The sequence below is a fragment of the Odontesthes bonariensis genome, chromosome 19 (assembly GCF_027942865.1).
Source record: "Odontesthes bonariensis isolate fOdoBon6 chromosome 19, fOdoBon6.hap1, whole genome shotgun sequence".
Lineage (NCBI taxonomy): Eukaryota > Metazoa > Chordata > Actinopteri > Atheriniformes > Atherinopsidae > Odontesthes > Odontesthes bonariensis.
This window is the reverse complement of record NC_134524.1, coordinates 28,103,603-28,120,109: the sequence shown is the minus strand read 5'-3', so window position 1 is coordinate 28,120,109 and position 16,507 is coordinate 28,103,603.

The window sequence follows — 16,507 nt, the reverse complement described above, 5'->3', positions numbered from 1 at the left end:
ATACATACACAGAATACAGAATTTGACACATCCTCAAGCTGCATCAAAAGTGATTCATTATGACAGACTGAAGCCTTATCGTTCCATTTGGGACACATCTTCGGCACCAGTGAATGACCTTGTACCTCAGCTACCTATGATCACTCTCCCGAGGTATACTTCATTATCTGGTTCACTCCCCAGACACCCTCGATTATCTGAAACTGAACAGGCTTCTGCCCCTGCCTGCCCCTCTGTTCCTCTAATGCGCAGACCTTCAGGAAGGATGTCACAAAGCCACTCAAGACAGAACCACAGGACTGACACTGTTCCTGCAGCATCTGCTGAGACACGCTCTGGGGCCCAACTAACAACACGTTATGGACGGATTGTTAGGAAACCAGAACGGTTCATCCTTTGAGCAACCCCTCCTCTGTTCAAGGGGACAGATATGGACTGTGTATGAGCATTAATTGGGACGCTGGACATTTCTTTGCTGATAGAGGGTTTGCACCCAACATTTGCAGATGGATTGTGTTTAACCAAAACCCCCCCCAAAAAAAAGGAAAAAAAAAAAAAAGGAAAAAAATGTACAGTATGTTACTGACTTCTGTTGTGTGTTGAAATACAAAGGTTAGATGTGTTGGTTTCATAATTCAGGTATTTCAGTGTTGAAGTAAAAGTGGTCAAATGTTTATTGAATCTCTGTGTGGCATATATGATAACATATGATACCGTTTTCAGGAATTCATAGTAGATGGTTTATTTTTTTCTTCTGTATTTCAGTGTTAGGAAGAGATTTATTTTTTCATAAACTGAAATGAGGACATTTCATCTGAAGAAAGGGAAGAATGTAAGAGGAGATTTATTTTGGTGTGATTCCATATTCAGCAGATTGCCTTTATTTGCATTGTTCATTATTTTGAGTCCACATAAATTAATTAATTGTTTCTACATTTAAAAATATTTTATTCTGCTGCTTAATCTGGACCCATATAATATGGCGGATTTTATGTGCAGTGATGATTAAGATTGGCGGAGTAATATGTAAGATGTGAGAGTTGACGTTTCTTCTGGTGGGACATTAAAAGTGGATCGAGTTCTACGGCCGAAGTTGTCCTCGTGCTTGAGACTTTACCCACAGCCCTCTGATAGTTCATGTAAGACAATTCAAATATCCAAAACCCAGTCTTACAGAAGCTTCATAAGGCCTCAGCTGCCATCCCTAGTTTGGAGATGTTCCGAGATGATGATACATGTAGGGATGATACGGGGCACATGATTCAGCGTATTTTAACATTCATAGTAAGCTCAGCAGTAATAGAATATTCTGGTCTGTAACATATGTGATGTACGATAGGTGGGTTATTTTGCAAAAGACATGATATATGAAATATAATGCACACACACACACACACATACACAAACATATATATATATATATATATATATATATATATATAAACACTAATATATGATAGAGAAGCAGAAGCAGATTGTGTACTACTCAGATATTTTATTAAGTTGAAAAATGAAGAAATAATACATTATACATATAAGATAAAACACATAAATAGACAGAAGCTATATATCAGAAAATAATTATATCTATATCTACATATATCTCAGAAGAAATGAAAATCTATATATATATCTATATATATATATATATATTAATGGATTGTATATTTAATTACTTCGAAGATATGATAAATAAATATATTCATGATACCCCATAGTGATGCTGACATGTTTGACTTAAATTATGCACTAATTGAAGGTTAATCTGACTGATGAAAGTATCTTGGGAACAAAGACGGAACAGGATGAGACCAAGAGGCTTCAGTTGAAGATGGTGTCATAAGTCTCCCACTAAGAATCTCTGGAAACAGTGAGAACAATAACTAGAAAGCTGCAAGCAGCTGTGAGCGGGACCGAGGTGTGCGTACGTTGGATGTGCGTTCGTTGGGGATGCGCTGGACGCCGTAGCCGCGCAGCTCTGCCCACACGCACGATACCCTCTGCGTACGTACGATCACTTAATAACCCCAATGTGGAGGGGTTTTTGAAAATTTCTAGGGGGCGCCACTGAGCCATTTTGCTCCGCCCACACACGATACCCTTTACATACGTACGAGGTCGAGAGGGTGGACGTGTGTGCCAAGTTTCATGACTTTGCGATAATAAGGTTTTGAAACCACAAACGCCATCACACGATTTTCACCTCCTTGCAACGGCCACGCCCTTTGAGGTTTGAAAAAGTTTCTCCATGATTGTTTCCCCCCATGTCTTAAGAGTAAACCTGGCCAAGTTTGAAGCTTGTTGAATTAAATCTGTAGGAGGAGTTTGCTAAAATGTGAGGTGTGAAAAAAAAGAGACGTTTGCAATGACCAGCAGGTGGCGCTATAGGTGGTTGTCACTATTTTATATGTGCGCGTTCAGGCTGGGTCCAGCAATCAACATATGAAGTTTGGGACAGATTGGATAATGTGTGTGGAAGTTATAAGCGACTTAATTCTTCATGGCGAGTCATAACTTTGAGGCGTCGCCACGGCCACGCCCTTTGAGTTTTGAAAAGGTTTCTCCATGATTCTTTCCCCCCATGTCTCAAGAGTAACCTGGCCAAGTTTGAAGTCTGTAGCATTAAATCTGTAGGACAAGTTCGATCAAATGCGAGATGTGGAAAAAAATAGATGTTTCCAACCCCCAGCAGGTGGCGCTATAGGTGGATGTCGTTATGATAATATGTGCGCGTTCAGGCTGGGTCCAGCATTCACCGTATGGAGTTTGGGACAGATTGGATAATGTATGTGGGAGTTATAAGCGACTTAATTTTTTGAGGCGAGTGATGGCGAGTCATCAAACTTTGAAGCGTTGCCACAGCCACACCCTTTGAGGTTTGAAAAAGTTTCCCCATGAATTTTCCCCCCCATGTCTTAAGAGTAACCTGGCCAAGTTTGAAGTCTGTAGCATTAAATCTGTAGGACGAGTTCGATCTTATGCAAGGCGTGGAATCGGTCAAAAATGGCACGAAAACGCACTTTCCATCCAAAATGGCCGCCTTCCTGTGGACGTGGGACCATGGTGGCATGAGACTTTTTTGTGCGTCTGGGCATGATGAATGAGTGTACCGAATTTCGTCGTCCCACGCAAAACTAACCCCAATGCGGGGACCTTTTTTAAGCATCGTAGGGGGCGCTACAGAGTCAATGAGCGACTCCCAAAAATATACAGCTTAGATTCTTTCATGTCGTCGACTGGCAGGTGGTGCTCGCAAAATTTCCTGAGTTTTTGCATACCTTTTGCAAAGAATAATAATAAGAAGAAGAACTAGAAAGCTGCAAGCAGCTGTGAGCGGGACCGAGATGTGCGTACGTTGGGATGTGCGCACGTTGGGGCATTCGCTGGACGCTGGAGCCGCAACTCTGCCCACACACACGATACCCTCTGTGTACGTACGAGCACATAATAACTCCAATGCGGAGGGGTTTTTGAAAATTTCTAGGGGGCGCCACTGAGCCATTTTGCTCCGCCCACACACGATACCCTTTACATACGTACGAGGTCATCAGGGTGGACGTGTGTGCCAAGTTTCATTAAGTTACGATGATGATAAGGCTTTCAAATCACAAACGCCATCACACGATTGTCACCGCCTGGCCACGCCCACACCGTTCAGAGTTTGGAAAAGCTTCTCAAGAGTTTTCTTCCCCCCATGTCTTAAGAGTAACCTGGCCAAGTTTGAAGATTTTAGCATGAAATATGTAGGAGGAGTTTGATCAAATACAAGGTGTGAAAAAAAAAAGACGTTTCCGACCACCATTAGGTGATGCTGTAGGTGGATGTCACTATTTTATATGTGCGCGTTCAGGCTGGGTCCAGCAATCACCGTATGAAGTTTGGGACAGATTGGATAATGTATGTGGAAGTTATAAGCAACTTAATTTTTTATGGCGAGTCATAAATTTGAGGTGTCACCATGGCCACGCCCTTTGAGGTTTGAAAAAGTTTCTCCATGATTTTTCCCCCCCTTGTCTTAAGAGTAACCTGGCCAAGTTTGAAGCTTGTAGCATTAAATATGTAGGAGGAGTTCGATCAAATGCGAGGTGTGGAAAAAAAAATACATTTCCAACCACCAGCAGGTGGCGCTATAGGTGGATGTCACTATGATAATATGTACGCGTTCAGGCTGGGTCCAGCATTCACCGTGTGAAGTTTGGAACAGATTGGATAATGTATGTGGGAGTTATAAGCGACTTCATTTTTTGTGGCGAGTGATGGCGAGTCATCGAACTTTGAGGCGTTGCCACGCCCAAGCCCTTTAAGTTTTGAAAAAGTTTCTCCATGAATTCCCCCCCCCCATGTCTTAAGAGTAACCTGGCCAAGTTTGAAGTCTGTAGCATTAAATCTGTCGATCTTAAGCAAGGCGTGGAATCGGTCAAAAATGGCACCAAAACGCACTTTCCATCCAAAATGGCCACCTTCCTGTGTACGTGGGACCATGGCGGCATGAGACTTTTTTGTGCGTCTGGGCATGATGAATGAGTGTTCCGACTTTCGTCGTCCCACGCGAAACTAATCCTATTAAGGGGATCATTTTTATGCATCGTTTGGGGCGCTACAGAGCCAATGAGCGACTCCCAAAGATATAATGTTTAGATTCTTTCATGTCGTCGACTAGCACGTGGCGCTCGCAAAATTTCCTGAGTTTTCGCATACCTTTTGCAAAGAATAAGAAGAAAGAATAATAACTAGAAAGCTTCAAGCAGCTGTGAGCGGGACCGAGGTGTGCGTACGTTGGATGTGCGCACGTTGGGCATGCGCTGGACGCCGTAGACGCGCAGCTCTGCCAACACGTACGATGCCCTCTGCGTACGTATGAGCACATAATAACCCCAATGCGGAGGGGTTTTTGAAAATTTCTAGGGAGCGCCACTGAGCCATTTTGATCCGCCCACACACAATACCCTTTACATACGTATAAGGTCGTCAGGGTGGACGTGTGTGCCAAGTTTCATGACCTTGAGATCATGATAAGGCTTTGAAATCACAAACGTCATCACAAGATTTTCACCGCCTGGCCACGCCCACACCGTTCAGTTTGGAAAAGTTTCTCCATCAATTTTTGCCCCCATGTCTTAAGAGTAACATGGCCAAGTTTGAAGCTTGAAGCATTAAATCTGTAGAAGGAGTTTGAGGTGTGGAAAAAAAGACTTTCCCGACCACCAGCAGGTGGCGCTGTAGGTGGATGTCACTATTTTATATGTGCGCGTTCAGGCTGGGTCAAGCAATCACCGTATGAAGTTTGGGACAGATTGGATAATGTATGTGGGAGTTATAAGCGACTTAATTTTTCATGGCGAGTCATAAATTTGAGGCGTCGCCACGGCCACGCCCTTTGAGTTTTGAAAAAGTTTCTCCATGAAATTTTATCTCTTAAGAGTAACCTGGCCAAGTTTGAAGATTTTAGCATGAAATATGTAGGAGGAGTTTGATCAAATGTGAGGTGTGAAAAAAAAAAGACGTTTCCAACCACCAATAGGTGGCGCTATAGGTGGATGTCACTATGTTATATGTGCGCGTTCAGGCTGGGTCCAGCAATCACCGTATGAAGTTTGGGACAGATTGGATAATGCATGTGGGAGTTATAAGCGACTTAATTTTTTGTGGCGAGTGATGGCGAGTCATCAAATTTTGAGGCGTCGCCACGGCCACACCCTTTAAGTTTTGAAAAAGTTTCTCCATGAATTTCCCCCCCCATGACTTAAGAGTAACCTGGCCAAGTTTGAAGTCTGTAGCATTAAATCTGTAGGACAAGTTCGATATTATGCAAGGCGTGGAATCGGTCAAAAGTGGCACCAAAACGCACCTTCCATCCAAAATGGCCGCCTTCCTGTTGATGTGGGACCATGGCGGCATGAGACTTTTTTGTGCGTCTGGGCATGATGAATAAGTGTATCAAATTTCGTCATCCCACGCAAAACTAATCCTATTGCGGGTACCATTTTTAAGAATCATAGGGGGCGCTAAAGAGTCAATGAGCGACTCCCAAAAATATAAAATTTAGATTCTTTCATGTCGTCGACTGGCACGTGGCGCTCGCAAAATTTCATGAGTTTTCGAGTACCTTTTGCAAAGAATAAGAAAGAATAACGGAGGAGAAAAATAATAAACCTTACAGATACAATAGGGTCCTTGCAGTTTCACTGCTCGGTCCCTAATAATCCTTACAGATACAATAGGGTCCTTGCAGTTTCACTGCTCGGTCCCTAATAACTAGAAAGCTGCAAGCAGCTGTGAGCGGGACCGAGGTGTGCGTACGTTGGATGTGCACACGTTGGGGCATGCGCTGGACGCCGTAGTCGCGCAGCTCTGCCCACACGCACGATACCCTCTGCGTACATACGAGCATATGATAACCCCAATGCGGAGAGGTTTTTGAAAATTTCTAGGGGGCGCCACTGAGCCATTTATCTCCGCCCACACACGATACTCTTTACTTACGTAACGAGGTTGAGAGGATGGACGTGTGTGCTAAGTTTCATGACTTTGCGATGATGATAAGGCTTTCAAATCATAAATGCCATCACACGATTTTCACCGCCTGGCCACGTCCACACCGTTCAGAGTTTGAAAAAGTTTCTCCATGATTCTTTCCCCCCCATGTCTTAAGAGTAACCTGGCCAAGTTTGGAGCTGTTACCATTAAATCTGTAGGAGGAGTTCAATAAAATGCGAGTTGTGAAAAAAAAAGACGTTTCCGACCACCATTAGGTGGCGCTGTAGGTGGATGTCACTATTTTATATGTGCGCGTTCAGGCTGGGTCCAGCAATCACTGTATGAAGTTTGGGACAGATTGGATAATGTATGTGGAAGTTAGAAGCGACTTAATTTTTTATGGTGAGTCAGAACTTTGAGGTGTCACCACGGCCACGCCCTTTGAGGTTTGAAAACGTTTCTCCATGATTCTTTCCCCCCATGTCTTAAGAGCAACCTGGCCAAGTTTGAAGGTTTTTGCATTAAATCTGTAGGAGGAGTTCGATCAAATGCGAGGTGTGGAAAAAAAGAGATGTTTCCAACCCCCAGCAGGTGGCGCTACAGGTGGATGTCGCTATGATAATATGTACGCGTTCAGGCTGGGTCCAGCTATCACGGCCACGCCCTTTAAGTTTTGAAAAAGTTGGCCAATGAATTTTTCCCCCCATGTTCTAAGAGTAGCCTGGCCAAGTTTGAAGTCTGTAGCATTAAATATGTAGGACAAGTTTGATCTTATGCAAGGCGTGGAATCGGTCAAAAATGGCACGAAAACGCACTTTCCATCCAAAATGGCCGCCTTTCTGTGTACCGAATTTCGTTGTCCTACGCGAAACTAATCCTATTAAGGGGACCATTTTTAAGCATTATAGGGGGCGCTACAGAGTCAATGAGCGACTCCCAAAAATATAAAGTTTAGATTCTTTCATGTCGTCGACTGGCAGGTGGCGCTCGCAAAATTTCCTGAGTTTTCGCATACCTTTTGCAAAGAATAAGAATAACGGAGAAAAATAATAACTAGAAAGCTGCAAGCAGCTGTGAGCGGGACCGAGTGTGCGTACGTTGGGATGTGCGCATGTTGGGCATGCGCTGGACGCCGTAGTCGCGCAGCTCTGCCCACACGCACGATTCCCATTGCGTACGTACGAGCACACAATAACCCCAATGCATAGGGGTTTTTGAAAATTTCTAGGGGGCGCCATTGAGCCATTTTGCTCCACCCACACACAATACCCTTTACATACGTACGAGGTCGTCAGGGTGGATGTGTGTACCAAGTTTCATGACTTTGCGATGATGATAAGGCTTTCATATTACAAACGCCATCACACGATTTTCACCTCTGGCCACGCCCACACCGTTCAGAGTTTGGAAAAGTTTCTCCATGATTCTTTCCCCCCATGGCTTAAGAGTAACCTGGCCAAGTTTGGAGCTGTTACCATGAAATCTGTAGGAGGAGTTCGATAAAATGCGAGGGCATGTACAATGACGTAGGCACAAGCCATGCGTCGAAGGTAGGGTTAAATACACCTGTCTGCATCAAATTTTTCAAAATTGAGAACTCGTTTTTGCAATTGTATATGCAGTTCATGGAGATGTTACTTTACGGTGCGTCTTGCTGCGTGGGAAACCGCGCTCTCCCATCTTTCTCGCCAGCCCTTCCAGCAGAGGTCCATCCTTCACCGTCCCCGACATGTGGCGGTAAATAACGTCCTCTGCTCGGGGGCTGAGGAGCTCGCGGACCTCCTTGTCTCCCCAGTTGGCCATCTTCAAAAATGTATCGAACTTGATGTAGGCTAAAACAGAGTAAAACTTGTCCTCACCCGTCGCTGTTGTTCTGAATCAGCTGTCTATTCTGTCTTTTAAACTCCTCACGTCACGCCCACGTCCGACCCGCATCGATTGCGTTCACATCAAACTCGGCTCGGCAAAAAGACTAGGGTCCGACGCGGGTCGAAAGGTGAGTCGAGTTGACGCGGCAGCCCGGGTCGGCAGTGTGAACGCAACAGCAGACACGCTAAATTCACGAATTAAACGCGAGTTATTCTGCAGTGTGAAAGGGGCTTGTGAGATGCAGTTTTATCTAAGAAGCAGATGATGTTCTGGTAGAAGAGACATTTCCATCTTACTAACATGGCTGAGGGTGATAAAGTCAGAGGGTGGGACATGGTGGAAGATGGTTGTTCTGGGAACTACCAAGAAGCTGAAGATGTAAAAATCTACTTTTATGGAGGAGACTAAGAATGACAAAGAGTTCTGTTCCTGAAACTGAGTTTTCAGTGATTCAGACCTGATCCGACTCACTGGTGATTGATGGAAATGATCAATATGACGATCTAACCCAACTCCAGCAGAGTCTGGGTCCTCTATGACATGAGAGCTAACATCATCACAGTGTGAACAAAAAGCAATCAGCCAATCAGCTCAGAGAAGAATCTACTCAATATTTAAACATGTGGGTTGAAAAACACTGTCGGGAACAACTCTGAGACACCTTCTGATTCACATGAGAAGACATTTTAGTTGTTATTTTATTTCATTCAACAAAAACAAAACAGCTTCAGAGTTTTTTTCTGGAGTTTTTTCTGTTCATTTACAGCCACTGAATAAAACTCCGGATGGATGAATTGGACTACTTTTGAATGAATTGGATTATGATAACAATGAATTGGACTGTATTATTAAAGTGTCTTCAGATGACATTTGTTGTGATTTGGTGCTTTATAGATAAAATGAAGTGAACTGAATTATTCTGAGGAGCAGTTTATGTAGGTTAGCCACAGCTAAACCGGAACAAGTCAAATATTCTCTCTGCCTTCTGCTTCTGCACAAGAGAAACAACAAAGAAAGCAGAGTGCTGCTGAGATTACAGCAGCTGAGTCCAGAACTCATTAATACAACATGAATAACAGTAAAGTCTCTGAGGACATTAAACAGCTTTGGCTTGTTGTCAGATTCTGATCAATTCATGAAGCTAAACTGGTGGTTTGGTACAGCAAACTGGTCCAAGCAGCTGGACATCAGTGGTTGGACTGGTGGACTAACTCAGTGAAGAGTAGAGGACATCTGGCTCTGCTGGAGACTCTGAAAATAAACACACACAGTTCAAGCTGCAGGAAACAACTCCAGGAGAAAGGATTGAAGCTGATTATCTCTGGGACATTCAGTCAGTCCTGGGAACCTCATCAGTTAAAGTTTCCACTTTTAACTCTGGTTGTATTCTGCAAAGTGCTTTAAAGTGTAGTGGGGAAAAGTGTCTAAGGGTGTTGGTGTAAATGTGTTCAACCCTCCTAATGCACTATACTCCAGGTAAGTGTCCAGAATAAACAGGACGACAGAGAGATGCATCTATTAATAAATTACAATTTTTATTGACATCTGGCTCTGCTGGAGACTCTGAAAACAAACACACACAGTTCAAGCTGCAGGAAACCCAACTCCAGGAGAAAGGATTGAAGCTGATTATCTCTGGGACATTCAGGATCAGAGGCTCCCGCATACCTGCAGCTCCCCCTTTCATCCAGGCAGGAAAAGTCAAAGGACAGAGGCCAAAATAGATCAAATGTTGGTGCATACTTGAAATGAAAGTGTTTCTGCAGCCAAAGACATTTGTACTATATTTGCACTATATATAACTGGATGAGAATTGATAAGCGATATAGATAATGGAACCGGAATTGGTCAATTTCTAACAATTCCCATCCCAAGTCCTGGGAACCTGGTCAGTGTTAAAATGATACACTGATGGTGGATAAAGCAGTGGGACACTTCCAGCAGTGGAGCTGTAGTAGAGCTGGAGTCAGGTTGGGTATCTGAGCATAGAGGCTGGAAGCAGGGTGAACAACTGACCTGCGACTGTCCAGAGTTGTGAATAAAGAGCAGCTGTACCTCTGGTCCTGTTGGATCTGATTACTATTTGTCCAGAAGTGAGGTCGTCTGTCCTGACTGCAGAGTAGACTGCAGCTGGATCGCTTTCTGCAACATGAAATACATCCAGATTATATCCCTGCAGGTAAAACTTTAACATCAATGCTGCTGGGGAAAACATTAGATTTTCCTCATGCAGCAGGATGAAGAAGACGTGACAAACAGCAACACTTTTGCACAGTTTGCTCCTCTTCTTAACACCTCTGCTGAGAGCAGTAAATAACCAAATATAGATGGTGAGAATCAGCCTGAAAGCAGAGAGTGGACGACCACGAAGCTGCAGCTTCTGTTTATACAAGAGAACAGCTTTGACCACAGGGTGGAAAACAGATCTGCTGTCACACTATCACCAACCACAGCAGAGCTCTCTGCAGAGAGAAGTCTCACCATCAGAGAACAGACGGGCATCTGCAGGAGGAAGCTGCAGCTGTGCTTTCACATGCACAGTTTCTAACTCCACAGGATTATTGTGTCAAAGTTCAGAATACAACTTTAGGCAATACAGTAAAATTTGCTTGTTGTGTGGAAATAAACCGTCTAACATGGTCCCAAACGAGCTCAAACTTCATCTCAAAACTAAACATCCGTCACTTCAGAACAAGAACACCAAGTATTTAGTTTGCCTGCATCAACACACTGAGAAACAGGCAATTTTCATGAGAAAAACCTCTGAGGTTTCTCTGAATGTTTGCTACGTGAAAGCTGAACTCAAACCAAATAAAAACAGCCACACAAGAGCAGAGGCGTGAATACTACCTGCCTGTAGAGCCTTTGTAATGAGATGCTTGGGCCTAACGCTGCTTAACAAGTAGCTAAAGTTCCTCCGTCAGAGAACACAGTTTCAGACATATTGATGACGGAGTTTTAGAGCATCTGAATGAACTGAACACTGACATGAAAACCCGCTCACAAGCACCGACAATGGATTCTGCCCGAAGATGCACCTCTAGAAACAACACCTGGAACGTGCCAACCTTGACATGTTCCCCCTCTGAAATGACTGAAATTAAGTGTTGCAGCACTTTGGGGGATAATAGATAAAAGGTGAGCACCTGAAAAAGCCTTGACTGGGTTACGGATCCTAACAGCTCAGCTGGGAGGAACTAACTGAACTAAAACGAGACCGAGGTCTAAAGCTACAGTACGCTTTGCTCATCCACCTTTGGACAGTTTTTAGTTGACTGCTGCAGAGGAACTACTCCCATTGTCCAAATATATCTAAGAGAGCAAGAAGTCTCCAACAACCGTCTCACGGCTCTAAACAACAGAGCTGTTGTCCTGTTGGCTCTCAGTGTAAACCGTGATACCATCATTCACAACACGAATAGAATCCGTAACGAGATGGAGGGCTTTGAGTTCTCCCAGGAACCTGAGAGCTTTGTTGTCGGGGGTTACCTTCCTGGTAGGGTCTCCCCTGGCACCTTGCCTCAGGGGTGGGGTCAGACGTGGATTGACACAAAGACCTTGATGGAGCAGCACCAGATTGTGAAAGCTCACCTCCCAGGAAAGGGAAACTGGGACACACCTGAGGGGTCAGGCCTAGAGAAGGAGCTCACCTCCCAGGAAAGGGAAACTGGGACACACCTGTGCAGTCAGGCCTAGAGAAGGTGCTCACCTCTCAGGAAAGGGAAACTGGGACACACCTATGGGGTCAGGCCTAGAGAAGAAGCTCACCTCCCAGGAAAGAGAAAGTGGGACACACCTGTGGGGTCAGGAGCTCACCTCCCAGGAAAGGGAAACTGGGACACACCCGAGGGGTCAGGCCTAGAGAAGGAGCTCACCTCCCAGGAAAGGGAAACTGGGACACACCTGTGGGGTCAGGAGCTCACCTCCCAGGAAAGGGAAACTGGGACACACCCGAGGGGTCAGGCCTAGAGAAGGAGCTCACCTCCCAGGAAAGGGAAACTGGGACACACCTGTGGAGTCAGGCCTAGAGAAGGAGCTCACCTCCCAGGAAAGGGAAACTGGGACACACCCGTGGGGTTAGGCCTAGAGAAGGAGCTCACCTCACAGGAAAGGGAAACTGGGACACACCTGTGGGGTCAGGAGCTCACCTCCCAGGAAAGGGAAACTGGGACACACCCGAGGGGTCAGGCCTAGAGAAGGAGCTCACCTCCCAGGAAAGGGAAACTGGGACACACCTGTGGGGTCAGGAGCTCACCTCCCAGGAAAGGGAAACTGGGACACACCCGAGGGGTCAGGCCTAGAGAAGGAGCTCACCTCCCAGGAAAGGGAAACTGGGACACACCCGAGGGGTCAGGCCTAGAGAAGAAGCTCACCTCCCAGGAAAGGAAACTGGGACACACCTATGGGGTCAGGCCTAGAGAAGGAGCTCACCTCCCAGGAAAGGGAAACTGGGACACACCTGTGGGGTCAGGCCTAGAGAAGGAGCTCACCTCCCAGGAAGGTTTACTCCAGGATCTTGGGAAGGAGCCTCCAGCCCACTGTTGATCCTGTGATTCAAGAGGAACAACGGACCAGATATTCATCAACGCAGTAACTGAAGGGGTGGTGGGAGTTTGAACACACAGTCCACATGTTTTTGTTGACTTAGAGAAGGTGTATAACCACATCCCCCGAGGGATCCTGTGAGAGGTGCTGAGTGTGACATCATGAGGGCGAGTAGAAAGCATGATTTATAGACTAAGACATGCTGTGTGAGTGTGGCTGAATGTGGCATGTAGTGTTAAAGCTTTGAGTGGTCATTAAGATCAGAAAAGTGCTGTACAAGAACAGTCCATTTCTACTTTCTGATAACGTTCTGTGTGGGCGTGGCCTAAAGCCCATCTCTATCTGACACCACTGTCTCTTAGATTTCCTCAAACATTTTCTGTTGTCGACTTTAGCAGAAAACACCTGACCTCAAACAACGTGGGGCGAGCAGTGGTAAAGCCCTGCTGCCCCCCACACATACCACTCACACTGTTTATTCTTTGCACGCTCAGCAGCATGAGTTTGGATCAAACTGAGCATTTATTTTGCATTCTTTTCACTAAGTTTCTGTACGCTCTTAGTTGTGTAAAGTTCCTCCTAAAGCAGCTCATCATCATGTGCTTTCCATCCGACCTCAGCCTGACCTGTTTTAATGTCCCCTCCACTATCAGAAGTTCTCCACAGAGCAGTAACAGTTAAAGTATTTCAGCTAAAGCAGAAAAACACAGGTTCTCTACTTACAGAGCAGGTACTGAACACTTGTTTCCATCGTTGTGTTCTCACTCATTTGGCCAGTTTGAGCTTGTTGCTGAAGCCCCAAATAAAGCCCGCCCTGTGTGGGTCCCTGTGGTTTCTTCTTCTCTTCATACACGAGAGGGCAAAGTTTTTAAAGATACAAGCGAAAAAACATTAATTCCAGAAATATGTCCAAAGTTGAATAAAGATGTTGTAAATAATCAGATAAGATAAATCCTCTACCTTTAACTGATGTATAACTGAGCATCTGGACGCACAGCTTGGGCTCCGAGCTGAAAGACAGCTGTGACTCAGAGCATCTGAGGGAATTGAACGCATGATAAGTCCAACCCCAGGCAGCGTCCCATCATCCTGAGCTACTCCTTGTGAGCAGCGTTGTTGAACTTTAAAAGTCGTCTGGTCGTAGTTTCCACATTCTCGGAGGCTCAAAGCTTTCAGCCAACAGCATAAGCTGTTCAACTACACACTGAAGGGTTGAATCCTAAAGTTTCTCTTTTCATTTTGGCTTCATAAATCCCAGCCTGCTCTGAGCTGAACAACCTGCCCTTCCTTTTCTAACAGCCATCAGCATCCACAGGAGCTGAACCCCCAGCTGCTCTGCATCTGCCTGAACCACCCAATCACAGCTTCAGCCTCCTTTCTGAGCTGCTTCCATTCTTCTGTTGGGATGCTGAACTGCAGACTTTATTTCTTTAGGAGCTTTGATCCCTCATCTTGACAAACTAAAAGCTGCTCAGTACCAGTTTGAGCCATTAAATCAGAGAATGAAACTTTCCACCTTAAAGCTTTTCATTCTTTGCTTTGGCCTCTAAAACCTGGAGACATTTAAACTCTTTGAGAAGCTCTCACAGGACTTGAACATATGAACTCCGAGTCCCAAAGCAGTTTATTGACCCTCTGAGCGATGCCTCTGCTGCTTTGTGCTGCTTTCTTGGCACTTTTTACCTGAGACTGATGACCACAGACACTATCTTTTAGTCTTCCAACATGTTTCCTGTGAAGCAGCTTTGCTCATCAACTGTCTCTGGTTTGTTCAGCTGCTTGGTGTTCTGTCTCATGCTCTGTATCCCAATAAAGTCTCCGACTTGTTGGTTTCAAACTTTGAAGACCGATAAAAATTGAGTGGAACCTGGAAAAGGCTTAAATTCAGTCTCTATGAAAAGAAAATGAAAAGAGAAAGTTTAGGATTCAACCTTTCAGTGTGTAGTTGATCCATGTAGTTGTCTTATCCACCAGTGACCTCACATTTCCCCTGATGATCGAGGGAAGAAATTCCTCCTCCTTTTCCTTCATGTTGTTCCTGCTCTGCATCCTAGACGTCTCCTCTTCAGCTCATCCAGATTTGGGGTATTTTTCCAGCCATTTCTTGGGCTTTTGTGAAGCTCAGTTAGTTGCACCAACAGGTGAACAACTTTCCCGTTGCTACGGTTACACATCATAACAGATGTGAAAAACTACCAGAGTGACCAGCAGAGGTCCTTCCAGCAGCATCCACACCAGCTCAGAAACATGATTCAGAAGTCTCTGTTTTCACAGAGAAAATCTGAAGAAGATGCAAAGAATTCTGGAATAATGGTGCTGACCTGGTTCGGTTCCACCTGAACCCAAAACATTTCATCCGGAGCCAAAAGCTTCCATCCAATTTGTATCATCAATCTAAATTTATAAATAACGAAAGCTGACATATGAGTTTATTATTTTATTTTTTTAACTAGAATTATATTACGGTGGAATCCTGCAGTTAAAGAAAGAGGAAAACCTCCATTTAACCACGAGTTACAGCAGATTAAATCTATAAGTTAGTGTAAATATAAACATATATGGCGAAAAACACTAACTTCATGGTCGCACTGGAGGAAACTCAGGTATTCTGCAGAAGCACAGGAGTTCATCCCCTTCAGATCATGAATATCTGACGTTGATTCCTGCTTTTAAAATAATCAATGAGAAATCCCCACCAGTGAGATGACACTGCCACCAGGATGTCAAATTGGAACATTACACTATTGTTTGGATCCAGCACTGTGTTCTTCAACAACCTTCAGTTTTACAGATCATTACGGAGGTTGAAAAAGTAAACACAAACTACTGAAAAACACTGAAGCAGCGCTCAGTGTGCTTTGGGAGCAGGAACCCCAGAAAGACTTCTGGGGACTGAGGGTATTTTCCTCATTTTTACGTCCCTTCATTCATTTGGCTTTTTGAAGCACTTGTTATTACTTCTTTGAATTGGCTGATGTGACAATTCTTCATGCTGTTTCCTGATTTTGATTAGTTTCAGGTGTAGTCTGAGTAAGACGATAGAGAGAATAATGCAAAACAAGAAACTGCAGCACTGATCAGACACGGCTGGATCTCAACAGGAAACACTCACTGAGAACCAGATCTAACGTGTGACTTCCACTGTGAGTCAGCTCAGTTACAAACTGGGTTTAACTTCTGAGGTTTGTCTCTGACTGAGGGACTGTCTCTGTCACGCTAACAACCCCCCCGGCTGGCTCGCCATGTTTTGCCACATATACACAACATGACGGGGTTCATTCGGGGGAGGTAACTTTACTGATGACCATCTGCATACAGTCCTGCATAACATTCAGTCGCTACAGTGACTGTCTTGCATTTCTGGTGGCTACTTCCTGTTCAGCCAGGATCGTAGCGCCAGTCGCTAACACCAGGCACGGCGCCAGGATTTCAGTTTTAGATGGGCCAGAACAATTGTGGGTGGGCCTTAAATAATAATAAAAAGAAATTAAATCACTATTTAACCTAATAAAAAATTACTGGCAAATATATTATCATATTATCTGTGATAGATAATAAGAGAGATTTTAATAGCTTGCTCTTTAAATATTTTGATGCATTGTGAAAAGTGTCGGTG